We start from the raw sequence: 15125 nt of genomic DNA, 5'->3' as shown, positions 1-15125 counted from the left end.
AAAAAATCGCATCATAATACATTGGTGTTTGCTAGAGCACAATCCGTTTTTTCGAACATGTGTAATACATTACAGTTATTGCGTTCTGTAAATACACTTTTAGGTCTGAAATATCTGCAATTGCCACAGACCCTGCTACTAAAAGGAATCATCAGGCCTCCCAGGAAAATGGGTAGGAGAGGGTTTAGCAATTTAGGAGCAACAACGTAGTTTACTGAACATCAGATTCATGTAAGCATGGTGGAAAATGAAAATGCAAGTGGTTTCTATTACAAATCTGAAAAACTGTAATTTTGTGGAAGGTAATGTAGTGTAGGCATATTTATGTGATACTTGACCACTGGTCAAAAATACAGCAAATACTGGAGATGAGCAAAATTTTAAAAACATTCTATGAAATATTCACCTCATTCTGCATTGTGCAGTGCAACTGTGCACACTTTGCTGGCACAATTTGGCCTCAAATGTTCCCAGTCCTGCCCTATCCAGACCACAGAGCAGACTGAATTGACAGTTGTCATCCCAGCTCTATTCACAAACAATAATGCCTGCAAAATACAACTATACAGATACTATACAATGTCAAATTGCCTTGTGCAGAATTGTGAAGCGTAACTGACAATTATATAGTTGAAACTTTGCACTTCTGCTTAACTTTTTCTTCCACTGCAAAACTCTATTCATGATAATTGAACTCTCTATATAAAATAAACTAGACTTGTGTGATGAATTCCAGCTTTTTATGTTAGTTTAAAGCTTAAATAGCCATAGGAGATATAACTGAATACGTTTGAAAATTGGGTAGTACATTTTTCATTTCAGATTTAATTCATGTTTATATTTAGCCTAGGACTGGTAGGAAGAGGAAGGCTTTAGTGTGCGCTTAATTGCAATATATGGAAGTAACATTACCTGTTTTTAATACAGAGTATAGCTTGAAGTAGCTAGAATGGCATTAATAATCTATTTAGTAAGTGCAGAGGATCAATGTATTTTTGTATACTAAAAACTGCACCACAGTTTTCATTTAATTTCTTTTCAATCATTAAATACTTGGAGTAGAGCACAATCATTTCTAATCTTTTTATCAAATTTAAAACATTATTAATTTTCCAGTGAGAAGTGCAAAAACGTTTCTGCATTCACTGTAACAAATAATTCTGGGCTCCATGCTGTGACACTGGCACACAAACTAAGAGTACCTGTGCCTTTTTCTGGGCTATTTTTACATGCAGTAATTTGAATTGGCATTCTGCCCATATTTCCATCATTTCAGCCACGTAGATTTGTTCAGCAAATACATTTATTTCCTGGTAGAGTGCACTGTAAAGTAAATAATGGTTTTCAATGGAAATGTAATGGTATATCAGCTTCACTTGCACATTGGCTACCCTTATGTTAGAGTGGAGTGCTTCACAGTGGTGGCAGATGTCATATCTCCTTTGACAACCCTAGGAAGATATAGTTTCATAGATAAAGACAGACTAAAAGGCATGGGCAAAATCAATGTCGGATAGGCTTGATCAAGAACAGGATAGACGGTGAAGTAACCACCAAGTCCTCCGGTCACTGACTGCCAGTGTATGCTGGAACACTTTGTTCCACAATAGCAAATATAAAACACATACACACGTTTTAAATAAGGTTCAGCTGAATAAAACACACAGCGGAACCTCTCTTTCCCCACTTTAGTTTTGAAGAAAATATCCTGTCATTGTTCTTCGTCATAATCTAATTGGATATTCTTCTGTTTGTAATCTAATGTGACAATTCCTCCCATAAAATCAGACGCAACTGCTTGCTACAAACTCCCGCTGCTCAGTTATTGTGACCTGAATTGACTGGAACTTCCCTTAATCTCTAGGCAATCTCAAGCAACCACAGTGGGAAAGCACTTGTGATCAGCTGAGCTGCTAATGGGACTCAGCACTGGTCACAGTAATTCAGTGATGGCTGTTCATAGCAAACCATGGTGTAGGCCAGTGATGGGCAACCTAATAAACTTCAAAGGCAACATAGTGTGGCTCTTTAACTTTTAAAATGACTGCACATTACTCTTAATCACAGTATTAACACATACTTGCCAACTCTCCCGGCATTTTGCGAGAGTCTCCCGGGCGAGTGTGGCAATCTCCCGAATTCTGCCCACTTCACTAGGAAGTGCCGCACTTCCTAGTGAAGTGGGCAGAATTAGATCCCAAACGCCGCGATTCCCGGTGAATCGCGTCGTTTAGCCCCGCCCCGCTGTCAAATGACGCGATTTGCGTCATTACATTGCGGGGGCGGGGCCAAAATGACGTGATTTCGGCGCCCCGCCCCCCGCACGCCCACCTGCTACAGAGAGTCTCCCGGACACCAACTTAAAAAAGTTGGTAAGTATGTATTAACTTAAAACAATACATATAATTAAAAAAAAGACAGCTATATGTAATATCAGCAGGCATTTTAAACAAATGTTACAAACTATAACAAAACAAATCTGACAATAAAGCATGAAGGAGCTGCATCACAATAGAGTTTAATAGAGGTGTAAAAAATCAGCAATGTTTATTTTCCGAAGATCCTGTGGCTCTAGCCTCTGACAGGTCTTCGCTAGTAATTGAAATCCCCCACCTGAGTTCATAAAGTGCATGCACTCCCCGATATCCCTGATTTCACTCCTAGACTCCCATAGCCAAATGCATTCTCTGCAGCCATAGCAATTTATAAGTTTGAATGCAGCTTTGGGCCCTGTCATAAGTTTGGAGAAGTGGAGCCCTGAAAAGAGAGATCTAACATTAAGTGCTTGCAGCAAATTTATTATAGTATGAAACCATAATGCACTTACAAACATTTAATAAAAAGAGCAAGGAAGGTAAAAAAAAACACAGGGTTAACCCTTTCAATAGTATTCTCCTTGTTTTACATTTCAGAAGAAGTATCCTACAGACAGCTGGAGATTACGCTATGGTTCTGCACCTGCAGAAGCAGCTGACCTCTTTCCACAGATTGTGAAGCCCATGCTCTAACCTTCTCTTTGAACCTCTACATGTCACAAGTTGGCAGATATCTAACGATGAGCCAAAGTGATTTTAATTTGGGGACTTTGCCACACGTATTCAATTAACCAAGTCACCCATGTGATCAAATGAGTATTGGGTTCTATCATGAGATGGTGAAATTTCAATAAACATCAAGCTACTTTTGTTAATTTTGACACATATGAAAATATTTTAGAAGGAGAATCAAGTAGTTGTTAAATTTTGCAGAACTTGTTTGGCACAGACTGCTCCCCCTTTTATATGTTACTGTACTAGGCAAGTTTTAAATTAAGGTTGCTAGACGTCCTTCTTAATTTTGGGCTGTCCTCATTTCTGGTGAGAACTGCGCTGAGAGTGGATGCCAGGAGATTTAATATATGTGAGTGTTTATTATTGTATTATGCTGAATGTTGACTTTATATTAATCATATATGAGACAGATTTGCGTATGAAATTATATCTGTGATCAGTGCTGTGACATGGGGTACACTTCATTTATGGTTGTTTTTAACTTTTGTTTTTCTAAATCGTTTATTTGTGGTTACCGTCTTTTAGTAAGGTGTATGGTTTAGAGATTTGTACATGTTCTCTGATTCTTACTTTTTAGTACGGAAATTCAGTTGGGATTGGATAGGTTGTGTGCCTATCTTATATAGGTTTACAGTTGATGGTTCCGTTTCTAGGTGGGCACACATCTATGCTTTTATGAATTAAATAGGTGATAACTCAAACTAAATATAGAATCCTAATATGTAGAAATCTCTGTAAATCATACTAGTTTTTCAATGCTTAGTCCTGCAGTGTTTATCCAGTGTCCTGAATAACAAAATGTTACATTTAATTGGAAACTAGGGAATCTATAAAAACCACACTACATGCAATACAGTTAGAGCTGAAGCACTCTAGTATGACAGGTAAACAGTATTGTTGGAACAATGCAGTCTTCAACAACAGTTATAGCAGAAGGAGGCTGCTTTTATGCTGAATAACATGTGGTTTGAAAATGCCTATCTTATATTTGTTTTAAGGCATCTTGAAAATGTTCTATGATGAAATACATTATAGTGAAGGCAAAAAACACCTGGATAAGAGGGTCACCTTATACAAGCTCCTTCTGGAAATTAAACGGAGGCTTGAGGAGTTACGCCTGTACATTACCGCAGAATGTCTGTAATATGCCTTTGTGTCACAGCAGTATACTACAGGGGAATGTCAAAAATCACACAAAAATGTGAAATCACGAACAGCAAAGTATGAAAATTATATATGTTGCCTTGTTTTGTATATGTAATTCTCTTATGATATGAGCTCTTAATATGAATACCCTATAGAGAGTTTAATACGTGAAACATGTGCAAACATAGAGGACTTTTTATATACAAATGCTTATACATTGTCACATTCCACTTTTCACAACTGCCCCTGTAAGGTCAGTTTGCTTCTTCTTTTGTGGGACTGTAAATGTGCATAATGGAGAGTATAAAAAAAAATCACTTTAGGACAACCCTTTAATTAAAAGAGCACTAAAACTGAAATACCATTTGGCTTGTATTGTATGAGTAAGGGAACATCATTACTGTCAGTATACCCTTTTAATCTGTCTTTACATTTGTTTGCATATAAACGTGTTTTTGCTTATCAAATGCATCTGGATGATGCAGTTCCATTGAAATCATAGAATGACTTCTGAAAGCCACCAGAGTAAAAATAAAGTCCTTTTGCAGAGGAAAAGAGCAACTGTATTTGCACACTAAACTAGGAATACCCCTTGTTAAGTGCACCCTCTTGCACCTCTTAAATATCTTGTTTCACAAAACTAAATATCATAAAGTTAGGTAAATGAGCATGACTATCCCGCATTCACCTAGAAATAAACCAATCCACCCAAGTTGGGTAAAGTCTGGTTTTCCATTCAATACAGACACTGCCATCTTTAATTTATTCTTATTTGGATAATAAAAGCCTACATTTTTTAGAAATAACCTTGTATATTATTGTTTCAGTATAAAATATTTAGTGAACAATATTTGGTGATGTTCTTCATATTTTTATTTTTTTAAAAACTGTCTAATTTGTTCTGGTCATGAAGATATGAAATACCACTGGTCAGGATGGAGTTAAGCTAAATACTGGAATACAGCATACTGATTAAAAGGACAACTCTAGAAATCAACACAAAGTAACATGTGCAGCATTAACATATAATAAAATAAGCAGAAACTGAGCATTTAGAATACTGCAAATCATGTTCTACAGTGTCTTATAACGTGAGTTCAATTCATTCCACAAAATGTTGCTGCTGATTGGCTGCAAACAGCCATACCCCTTTTGCTGTTTCCATAAGCATGCTAATCTTGCTATTGGGAGTATGACCTTTAAAGCATATATTCCCATTGAACTTGCCTGTCATTGAACATGTGATTTCAAAGACAATTGATATATTTCCACATAGTTACAGAATGACTACGCTTCTTAGCACACGATGTGAATGGTAAAATTATAAGCTCAGAGTAACAAGTAGGACAAAGGGAGTGGTTTGCCACAGGCTTCAAAGAGAGGAGTTATTCAGTTGACAGTCTGCAGGGCAAGGCTTACACATTTGTACAGCTGTGCACCTAGTTTAAAGAAATACACCCAGAGAACATATCATTGACAAACTAATAGTATAGAGTGTGATTTAAGTTATATATTTTGAAGTGATTTAAAGGTAACTTTTTCCACAGCTAAAAGCAGCTGACAGGGTATGTTTCAGTGAGACTAATCAAGCAGAGCACCTGAAAGAGAACTTTACTATAAAGACCAGATAGAGTGTCACCTACCCATCAAGCTAGGGCTGTGGGAGAAGTGTAAAGTATATAAGTCTGAGTTGTTCATTATGCAGTGTGACCGATGCTGAACAAGATGGCCAGTGACTAGGGAGATGGTCTCTGTTAACTTAGCATTAGGGTCACATGAAAGTGTGTGGAACTTTGTGTTGTGAGCTGTTTTGCCATCCTGACAACAAAAGCAAGCAAAAAGTTGTAATGTGTGAATCATCACAAGGGTGCCCGCGTCACACAAGGCATAAACTACACCAAAAAACTCATTCCATTAAGAATATAGTTTATACATACATATATACATATAAATATACAAGTTAACCCGTGCATGATACTCATGCATTCTAGTCAAATCAAGCTACTTAAGGTGTTAAAAAGGTTCTTGTCATGCATTTGGGGCTAGGCCAGGCCTCCTCAGGGGAAGAGCGTTACTTCCCAATGCAAGCGCCCTTTTTTAACGTAGTTTTGTCCACATGTCACCACCTCATCATTTTTCTCCATCACCTCATCCTTTATCTTTATCGCCACATCTATCCAGATGTCTATCCAGACACAGGGATCTCTCTCAGCGGTCCTGAGTATCACACTCCTCTCGCTCTGTCACCCCCGGCAACCACCAACCACTCCCCACTGTCAGGGCCGGATTTACCACTATGCAACTTAGGCAATTGCCTAGGGCCCAGCGGTCCCCAGAGGGCCCTCCCAGGTCCGGCAGTGAGACCAACCTTTAAAAATGGGCCGCTACTTATGGGCCAGTGCTATGTGCTTGCTCCCCTGGGCTAAAGTCTGCCAGCCAGCCCCTGAATAGGGGTATATGTTATGCTAAAAACTATAGTGCTATGGATTTTTTCAGGGAGGGGGCCCCAAACCAGTATCTTGCCTAGGGCCCCATGAGGTCTAAATCTGGCTCTGCCCACTGTCACCCCTGACAACCACCAACCACTCCCAACTGTCACTTCTCCTTCAAGAAATATATATATATTTTTTTTAAATCTTTGTAAACACTTTTAACAATTAACAAATTAAATTAACAAATTAAAAACATCTTAGTATACCAAATTTCAGCCCTTTCTGAGTTTTTTTCCCCCACACACTAAGAATTTAGTAGGTCAGTGTATAACTCCGCCCAGCAGGTGGCGCTGCAGCAAATTTCAGCCCTTTCTGAGTTTTTTTTCCACACACACTAAGAATTTAGTAGGTCAGTGTATAACTTCGCCCAGCAGGTGGCGCTGCAGCTTGGTTGTTTTTTTTTTGCACACACAGACACACGCCACTAGGCTTTTATATAGTAGATAGGTGGCTTAGTGGTTAGCACTTCTGCCTCACAGCACTGGGGTCATGAGTTCGATTCCCGACCCATGGACTTATCTGTGTGGAGTTTGTATGTTCTCCCTGTGTTTGTGCCGGTTTCCTTCAGGTGCTCCGGTTTCCTCCCACACTCCAAAAACATACTAGTAGGTTAATTGGTTGCTATTAAATTGCCCTTAGTGTCTCTCGGTGTGTGTGTAAGTTAGGGAATTTAGACTGTAAGCTCAAATGGGACAGGGACTGATGTGAGTCAGTTCTCTGTACATTGCTGCAGAATTAGTGGTGCTATATAAATAAATAGATGATGATGATTATACATATATCTATATCTATATATATAAATATACATAAAATAAATTGTAAAAAAACAAATATTTTAAAATGCTGATAAGTTACATTATTAATGTATTTAAATGATATCTCAGGACCTGTACGCACATGTGTGCATTGTCGCAAGGGTTTCGTGTAGCGTTCTTGCCTAATGTGTGTATTCAGAGTTACATATGAGTACGAATTTACATATCTCAAGAAACATTTCTCTCCTTTCGCACTTGGCCACAAAGTTTTGCATGAGTCGGCGGAGGATTTTTGAGTGTCGCCTAGCTCAGGCACAGCACACATAAAAAGGGACAAATACAATGTGAAATAGCAATTCTGTGGAATGGCAAGGTAAAAGTGGTACACAAAAAATTGGATTGCGAGAACTCTACACCCCTGCAAAACTGCCTGTTCCCCAGAAAAATGTTATTTGAAAATTTGCCAAAACATTGCTAATCTCTATACATAAACACACAATTAGCAAACCATTGTTTAGCAGTTCAGTTGTTCTGTGGAATTTACCACTTAGATAGTTGTTGTTATATTATCTTCCAGACTTTGGTGGTAACCATAAATTAACACCTACAACTTGTATGATTTATAATTACAATGATAGGTTTGTAGAGACATAAGCTCTGTTTGGGATCTCACCTTGACAGCAGCAGTACACAGTGGAAAGTAAGTGGAAAAAACTTCTTTATAGCAGCCTATATCTAGATCTGGGATGACTGCAGTCAATTCATTCTGCTCCATGGAGTTTGTCACGATACTGTTAAACATGTACTTTTTATCCCAATGTTCCCTAGAGTGTCTGCCCTAGCACACATTATGACTGTATATTCCATATGTGTGTGTTTTCATTCCCATAGCATGTCTGTGCTCACCCCCCTACTGTGTTTGAATATTAGCTTTAAGATTGGCAAAATATGATATTAATAATATATAATATATAATATATATTGTATTATGTTATTTATTACACTAAAGGTGAGGTATTCCTGTTAGTCTGAGGGCTTCCTATTGGTCACTTATGCCAAACAAGTAAGTCTATGTGTATTCTACATCTGTAGTCACATACATCAATAATTATATTATCCGGTAGACCAGATGATTGTTTAGCAGACACTATCCTTATTTACCTAAACAACAGGAGATCTAGCTAGGGGTAGTGTCCCCTCCTCTGTTAAAATCTAGTCAGACAAGTGTTATGTTTAAAACACAATGGAATGAATAGTCACCATTACATTATGCTGCAACCATTTATATAGATCATGTATATTTAGTCCTGCTATTTACATTGCTAGCTAACCACACATTACAGGCTAAAAATGAGAAACTGTAAAATTGTGTGTTTAGCTACATCTATAGGCAAACAAGATAATGTTTAGTAGTGTATTCACAAGCCAGACATGGTGGCTTTCTGTGTCTGATTTAAGCACCTTAATTAGGAAACGTGTATTGTATTCCTATGCCTTAATATCCTAAGACACAGCAGACAGTCAATACAGCCTGAGAGTATTCTGTGGGTATAAAAAAGAGCAGTGGAGTGTCAAGGGGCTTGATGCAGGAAAGATCAGGCTGGTGTAGGAGGTATGGTTCCTGCCAGCTGACGGAGGACAGAGATCGGGAGAAGGACTGCGAGGACCCTTGTTCCTCTTCCATTGGATAAGTTACCCCAGGTCTTGTGAATCTGTGTGCTCACCAAAAGCGAGGTGACAGTGAAGCCAGACCACTGCCCTGCTGGCAGTCACTGGGGCTTCGTACTCCCAGGAAAACGTAAGTGTATAGTCGGATTTCCCAAGATGGCCATAATAGGACCGGTATTGTATTGCATGTGCAGTGGGATCACCCAGTCCTGGGCAGGCGAACCAGGTAGAGCCACAGGGGAGCTCAAAGTACGGTCCAGGGCTCTGCAGATATCCAAAACAGGAACAGGCACATCACAGTTGGGCGAGTGGTACAAAATCACAAGTACAAGGATGTGGCACCTGGGAGTAATCCAGGGCGAGAAAAGTACTGGCACGGTGAGGGTGGGAACACCTTCTGGCAGTACTGAGTGTGGGACCATGTGCCCAGATAAAAGACACGGGGCCTAGAGTGGTAATGGTGATCCATCTAGGTTTAGGCTTGGTGAGGGTTGGTACACCCTGCAAGTCGGAGTGAGGAGAGTGCTCCTGTAAGTAAAGGACTGAGATAAGTGCCAGCCAGGTTTTCGCCGGGGAGTAACAGTGACCCCTGGGAATCTGGATATCTGCCTGGGTAAGTATTTACCCACATACAGGGGAACTCGGTAGGCTCTTTAGCCTTGGTAGACACCGTTCCCTCACAGCGTTGTTAGGGTTTGATTTTAGTATACTTAAGCACAGCAAAAAGTAAAATACAGCAGCTGAAATTCATACAATTTAATTGTTCTCGACTTTGAGTACCAGAATTCATTTTACTAGTACACTGTTTTTTGGGTTTTTTTCTTTTGCTTGCTGGCTAGTAGCTAACACTTAGCACACATCCTCTCTGTGGCCCCTAGTTATTAATATGCGGCAATAATAAATATTTTCTGTCGCTGCTTATCACAGTCATAGAAAATCATTTATCCTTACAATTTACTAAGAAAATATTGCAGGGTCAGCTGAGTAATAATCAGCTGCCTGGAGGTGCTGGCTGGAAGTAAAGCTTAGTAAAGCTTACATTTCCACTTTGCTGGACCAGTCACGTGGCATACGGGCATGTGTTACCCAGCTGGCCGGTTCAGAAGGCAAGATGAGGTGGAAGGATAGGAGGTTATGCTAAGATAGTGGGAAGTTGTTAGGGCTGAGAAAATATCATAAAATTGTAGAACAGGCAGGAGAGGTCTTCACCTATAGCAGCCGTCTTTCCCGCAGAGCTGTACCTGCCCCCAGGTCTTAACTCAGAGTAGTACAAGTTTATAATATCACTGCAGCGCAGGCGAGGGCCTGATGGCAGAAGGTAGCGGAGTCCAGAAACAGACCGAGGTCAGAGGGGCAACAGCAGGCAGCAGAGTGAAGTCCAGGCAAGGGTCAGGGCCAGCAGAAAGCAACGCATATGGGAAACAGGCAGAGGTCAGCATCACAGGCAATCCAAAAAAGTCCAGTAGGCAAGCGAGGGGTCATACGCAAAGAATCAATCCAAAATAGCACATGAACAGGTCAGCAACCAGAGACAGAAAGCTATAACCGGCAGTGAGGCTCAGTCCTCACTGCCTTAAATAGTGATGTGGCCCAATGAACATGCAGGGTGCTCAGCTGAAAATTCAGCCCAGGTGGCTAATACTAATACCCCAATCAGCCATAGGAGGCTGAACTCACAAATACCCGCGTGCCCGACCGCTGGCCGGGTACGGCGGCAGGGAGAACCAAGCGTCCCGGTTGTTGCCTAGGCAACCGGGACGAAGAAGGCGGAAGTGACGTCCCGTTCGTCATGGTGACGGCTGGGATGCCCAATGCGGAGAGAAGTGAGCTGCGGCGGCCAGCAGTGGAGACGTGGCTCGTGACAGAAGGAAGGACTGGTGCAGAGAAGGAAAATACAAGCCCCAGGAAGTCCATTGTAATAAGTTGGAAGTAACCACTGTGAGAGAACACAGGTGGAAGTAAGGAGTTTAGAGGCAGCAGTGTCAGTACAGTTGTCTATGGTAATATTGAAATAGTCTAGAATAAAAGTGGGCATCAGTGGAAAGGAAATGAGAAAGCAAGGTAGCAAAGTTGTTAAGAAATTAGGCGACTGGGCCTGGGTGGGGTGGGGTGATAGATTACAGCAATGCAAAGCTAAAAAACTATGAGAAAAGCCATATGATTTGGACTTCAAAGGAAGTGAAGAAGAACGGGGTTCTGGGAGAATGGCCCATTGACAAAGGCTTACCCTTACACCTTCTCAGTCACCATGTTTTAGTACTATGAATCATTGATTGCGAGAGGGAGAGCAAAATCAAACCAATTACCTATGCTTCCTCCTGCTGTAATTGATGCCAGTAGAACTGCCAAGGTGGTTTGTCATCATTATTATTATTCTTTATTTATATAGCACCCACAGGTTACGAATCATGCACATAATACAAATGTTTAGTCTTTCACTTCTGTCCCTGCCCTTTTGTAGTTTACAGTCTACATTCTCAGCCGTAGAACAGGCACAGTAGGGTTGTGTCAGAGGCCAATTACCTACCAGAATGTTTTTTGACTGTAGAAAGAAACCAGAGCTCCAGGAAAAACCCAACCCATGCAAACACTTGGATAACATACAAACTCCACAAGATGGTTGGAATCAAACCCATGGCTCCAGGCCACCGTAACACTGTAAGGGCAGAGGTAAAGGTGTGCGCTGCTTTCCAGTACTTCCACTATTCAGCAATGAGAATAGCAGGAACCAGAAGTGTGTGTGACAGTCTTTCTGCTGTCTCTCCAGCAATCATAATTCAGCAGACTGGAGTATATGCGATGAAAGGTTCTGGAGAATCTCATTTCTGCCCTCATTGCAATTGTGCTGTCTGAATCTAGATTATCAACTAGTGGATTGTGCCATCTCTATGGGGAGTGAAAGTCTGGTCTCTATTCTTAGTGAAAAAGCTTTGCAGCAAGAACCCAAACCCCCCCCCCCCCCTCATGTTTGCATGAACTGCACTTCTTGTAGCTCATTTTTCTATTTTGCACAAGTACCAGTGCAAAAAAATGCACTGATGGAAACTATGGTGTTATTTTGAGTGAACAATCTTTTCCATGCAACAACTTGACTTACAGACATGAGGACCTGAGTCGTCCATGAGATTGTCTATGTCAACATACCAGTTTATACTAGTGCTGTATATATTATACAACATAATCTTTATTTAATAATAGGCAGATGAGCAAGTACCGTAAGCTCTTCTACCTATGAAACAATCTGATTCTGGTACTTCATTTGCATGCTGTATGAAATCTGTATTTCATTATCTTACACAAGGGTATCATTAACCAAGCAAAGCTGTGCTATACTTCCCACTTATGTACTACATTCATTACAGCTGCATTACGAGATATTGAATATATCTCACACAGTTCTTAACCTCGCAACATCAGTTTTGATGACACCATATGGTTACATATTTTCTTTTAGATCGGAAAAGTAGATAGCACTGTACAATGTCCTAAACTGTGTTTTAGTACTTTCACACAAACTATCCCCAAAAAAATTCAGATAGAACATTAATATAAAATGATTATTAAAATATTTCATCACAGTGTATAGGCAAATATGTAATGGTTAACAATGCTATGTGTTTGTTAGTGATCCTTAAATATATGTAAACATGTACATAGGTGTGTTCTTCAATACATGTAAAAGCATCCAGTTAATGCAAACAGCGTGCCAAACTGCAGATTTTAGTCTTCCATACTCAGTGTAAACAGATTCTGTGTAGATTATTCTACGTCACAATGACACATTTATTTCTCTGCTCTGGCAGCAGGGAACAAGCTCACCGCCCCTAAAATGTAGGACAGCTACAAATATCTCACAGCAGAGTGGAGGCAGGCTCCATACATACAATGCAAGCTGCTTTCTCAGTGTAACACTTGCAAAGAACCACCAAATAAAACCTAACAAGCTAAGTGATCTGTATTGCACTAGTGATATATTGCTAAGCATTACTACAGTACACACTTGTTTGCTTTCATGAAGTCCTATATGTGAAAGCAGAGGGGTAAATTCTGTATTTTAAATCTGAACATACAAATTACATCACTTGTCATTAATAAACTGTAGAAAAATAAGCTGAGTCAGTTTACCTGGTCAATGCTGGAATCCCTATTTACGTCCTGGTTTTTTTATTCTTTTTTTTAGAAGTATGAATGGACACACTAGAGAGTTTCACTGACGTTTCAAATGTTAAGTAGGAGGAGTAGAGTAAAAATGATCTTATTGCTCCTACAGAAAAAGGAGGTGGAGGAGCAGGAGGCGGAGGAGGAGAGGGAGGATGCTGTTTCAGCTTTGACTGCTGATACTCGCTTCTTTTTCGTTCATTGTTAGGCAGCCAAATTCAAGTATTTCCTGGTGTGTAATATACTATTGGCAAAATGGCACCTAAATGAGAGAGAAAAATGTGCTTCCGTTAAGCTTCGCTTAAAGAAAATCCTTGAACACTGATTAGACTTCTAATATTTAGCACAAAATCATTTTGATGCTTTTTAATGGTGTGTATTTAACATAAGTACTGTTTTGTATAGCAATGCTTGTTATGTGTTTTAAAAAAAAGTGTACACACATTATTTGTAACTAAAACTTGCACAAAGAATACAAATTGAAACTATTATTTGTACTTGCAATTACCTTTATGACACTATATTTTCTAATGTGCTCTGTTACAGTGCAGCTCTACTAACCAACTGGTACATTTTCCTAATAGGCATGCATTAAAAAAGATATTATTCTGTAGGGTTCATTCAAACACGCTTAAGGAACATTTTTTTGATGTCACATTGTGTTTAGATTGTGGCATATAAAAGTGCTCTTAAAATACACCAGGCCTAGCCCCATTGTAACACTGTGCCATCATGTGTCCAATGTTTACATGGGCAGAAGTTTTAAGCGCATGTTAGACCAAATCTGCAGATAAACGTGTACATGCTATTTCCCAGTGTTTTTATCTGACCTGCGTTTTACACTACCACACACAAAATAGTAGACTGTATATGCATAGGGATCCATGGTCATGGTGCCTGCAATATTTTCAGTTTTTATTCATCTCATTCCAAACACAATGCAATGTGAGAAAATACTCCCGACCAAGCCCTTAAGAACAGCATCAGTACACAATTTCAGAGCCTTACTTCATATAATAAATAAGATGTGTAATACAGCTAAATAACACAACACAATCTCTAGATTTATGGAAAGAAACAAACTAGACAGTAACCAAACAATATGGTTATACTAACCAAAGATAGAAGTAGCTGCTGTGATTCCTACCTCAGGTAAACTGCAAAGAGAAATCAGTTTGTAAAACTACCAGGTTGTTGCAGCTATCTTTCTAATTCTTTCACAGCCACCAGTCTCCTGCTCTGAGACTTTTCCAGTGTGAGAGAAAGAGACACTCTGTAAACCCTGCCTCCTTTTCCATACAGAGGACAAGGGGTCATCAGTCATTAGCAAAGGAAAGAAAGTTTCACCAACTGCATAGTACATGGTATTTTACTATAATGGTGGATGAACATTTGTGTGGCATTCTGTATGGTTAAGATATAAGGGTTAACATATGCTAGTGGTATGTGCATTAACTCAGCTGGGGGGGGGCTGTCATTAAAGTTATGTTTTGCAGTTGCTTTGCATGGGGGATTTGTCTGCTGAGGTTGAGCAACTGCTGCTGCTGCCGACAATGACAGTGTGTGGGGGTGGCTTGCATCTTTGGGGGCGTACCTAACATGTGAAAAGAGCAAGGCCACCCTGCTGCAGAAAAAGGCACCCCTAAATAATTACCAAGCAGTCCCGTTTTTTTAAGTAGTTGGGTCAAAACAACATAATAAATATTGAAGTCAGGGCAGAAATACTTACTTAAGTTGTTTGCAAAAATAATACGCATAAATCCAAGTATGTGCTCTTGTCACTTTTGTCCCTCTATCATCACACTGTGCCCCTTCATTGTCACTTTTGCCCCTTCACAATATCACATGTGCCCTTT

At 39.8% G+C, this 15125-nt stretch overlaps 1 protein-coding gene across 1 annotated transcript in view; it reads right to left on the bottom strand.

The window, feature by feature from the left end:
* The window catches only part of SLC16A7 (solute carrier family 16 member 7), a 75388-nt gene extending 60882 nt beyond the window's left edge, over positions 1-14506 (bottom strand). The window contains exons 1-2 of the mRNA XM_075209099.1: positions 14386-14506; positions 13237-13531 (exon numbers count right to left, since the gene is read on the bottom strand). The gene's annotated coding sequence lies outside the window, so the exon portion shown is untranslated. The remainder of the gene's footprint in view (positions 1-13236; positions 13532-14385) is intronic.
* Between the last annotated feature and the right edge of the window lie 619 nt (positions 14507-15125).

This window comes from Mixophyes fleayi, chromosome 4 (genome assembly GCF_038048845.1).
Source record: "Mixophyes fleayi isolate aMixFle1 chromosome 4, aMixFle1.hap1, whole genome shotgun sequence".
NCBI lineage: Eukaryota > Metazoa > Chordata > Amphibia > Anura > Limnodynastidae > Mixophyes > Mixophyes fleayi.
This window is presented reverse-complemented; position numbering and strand designations above follow the sequence as displayed.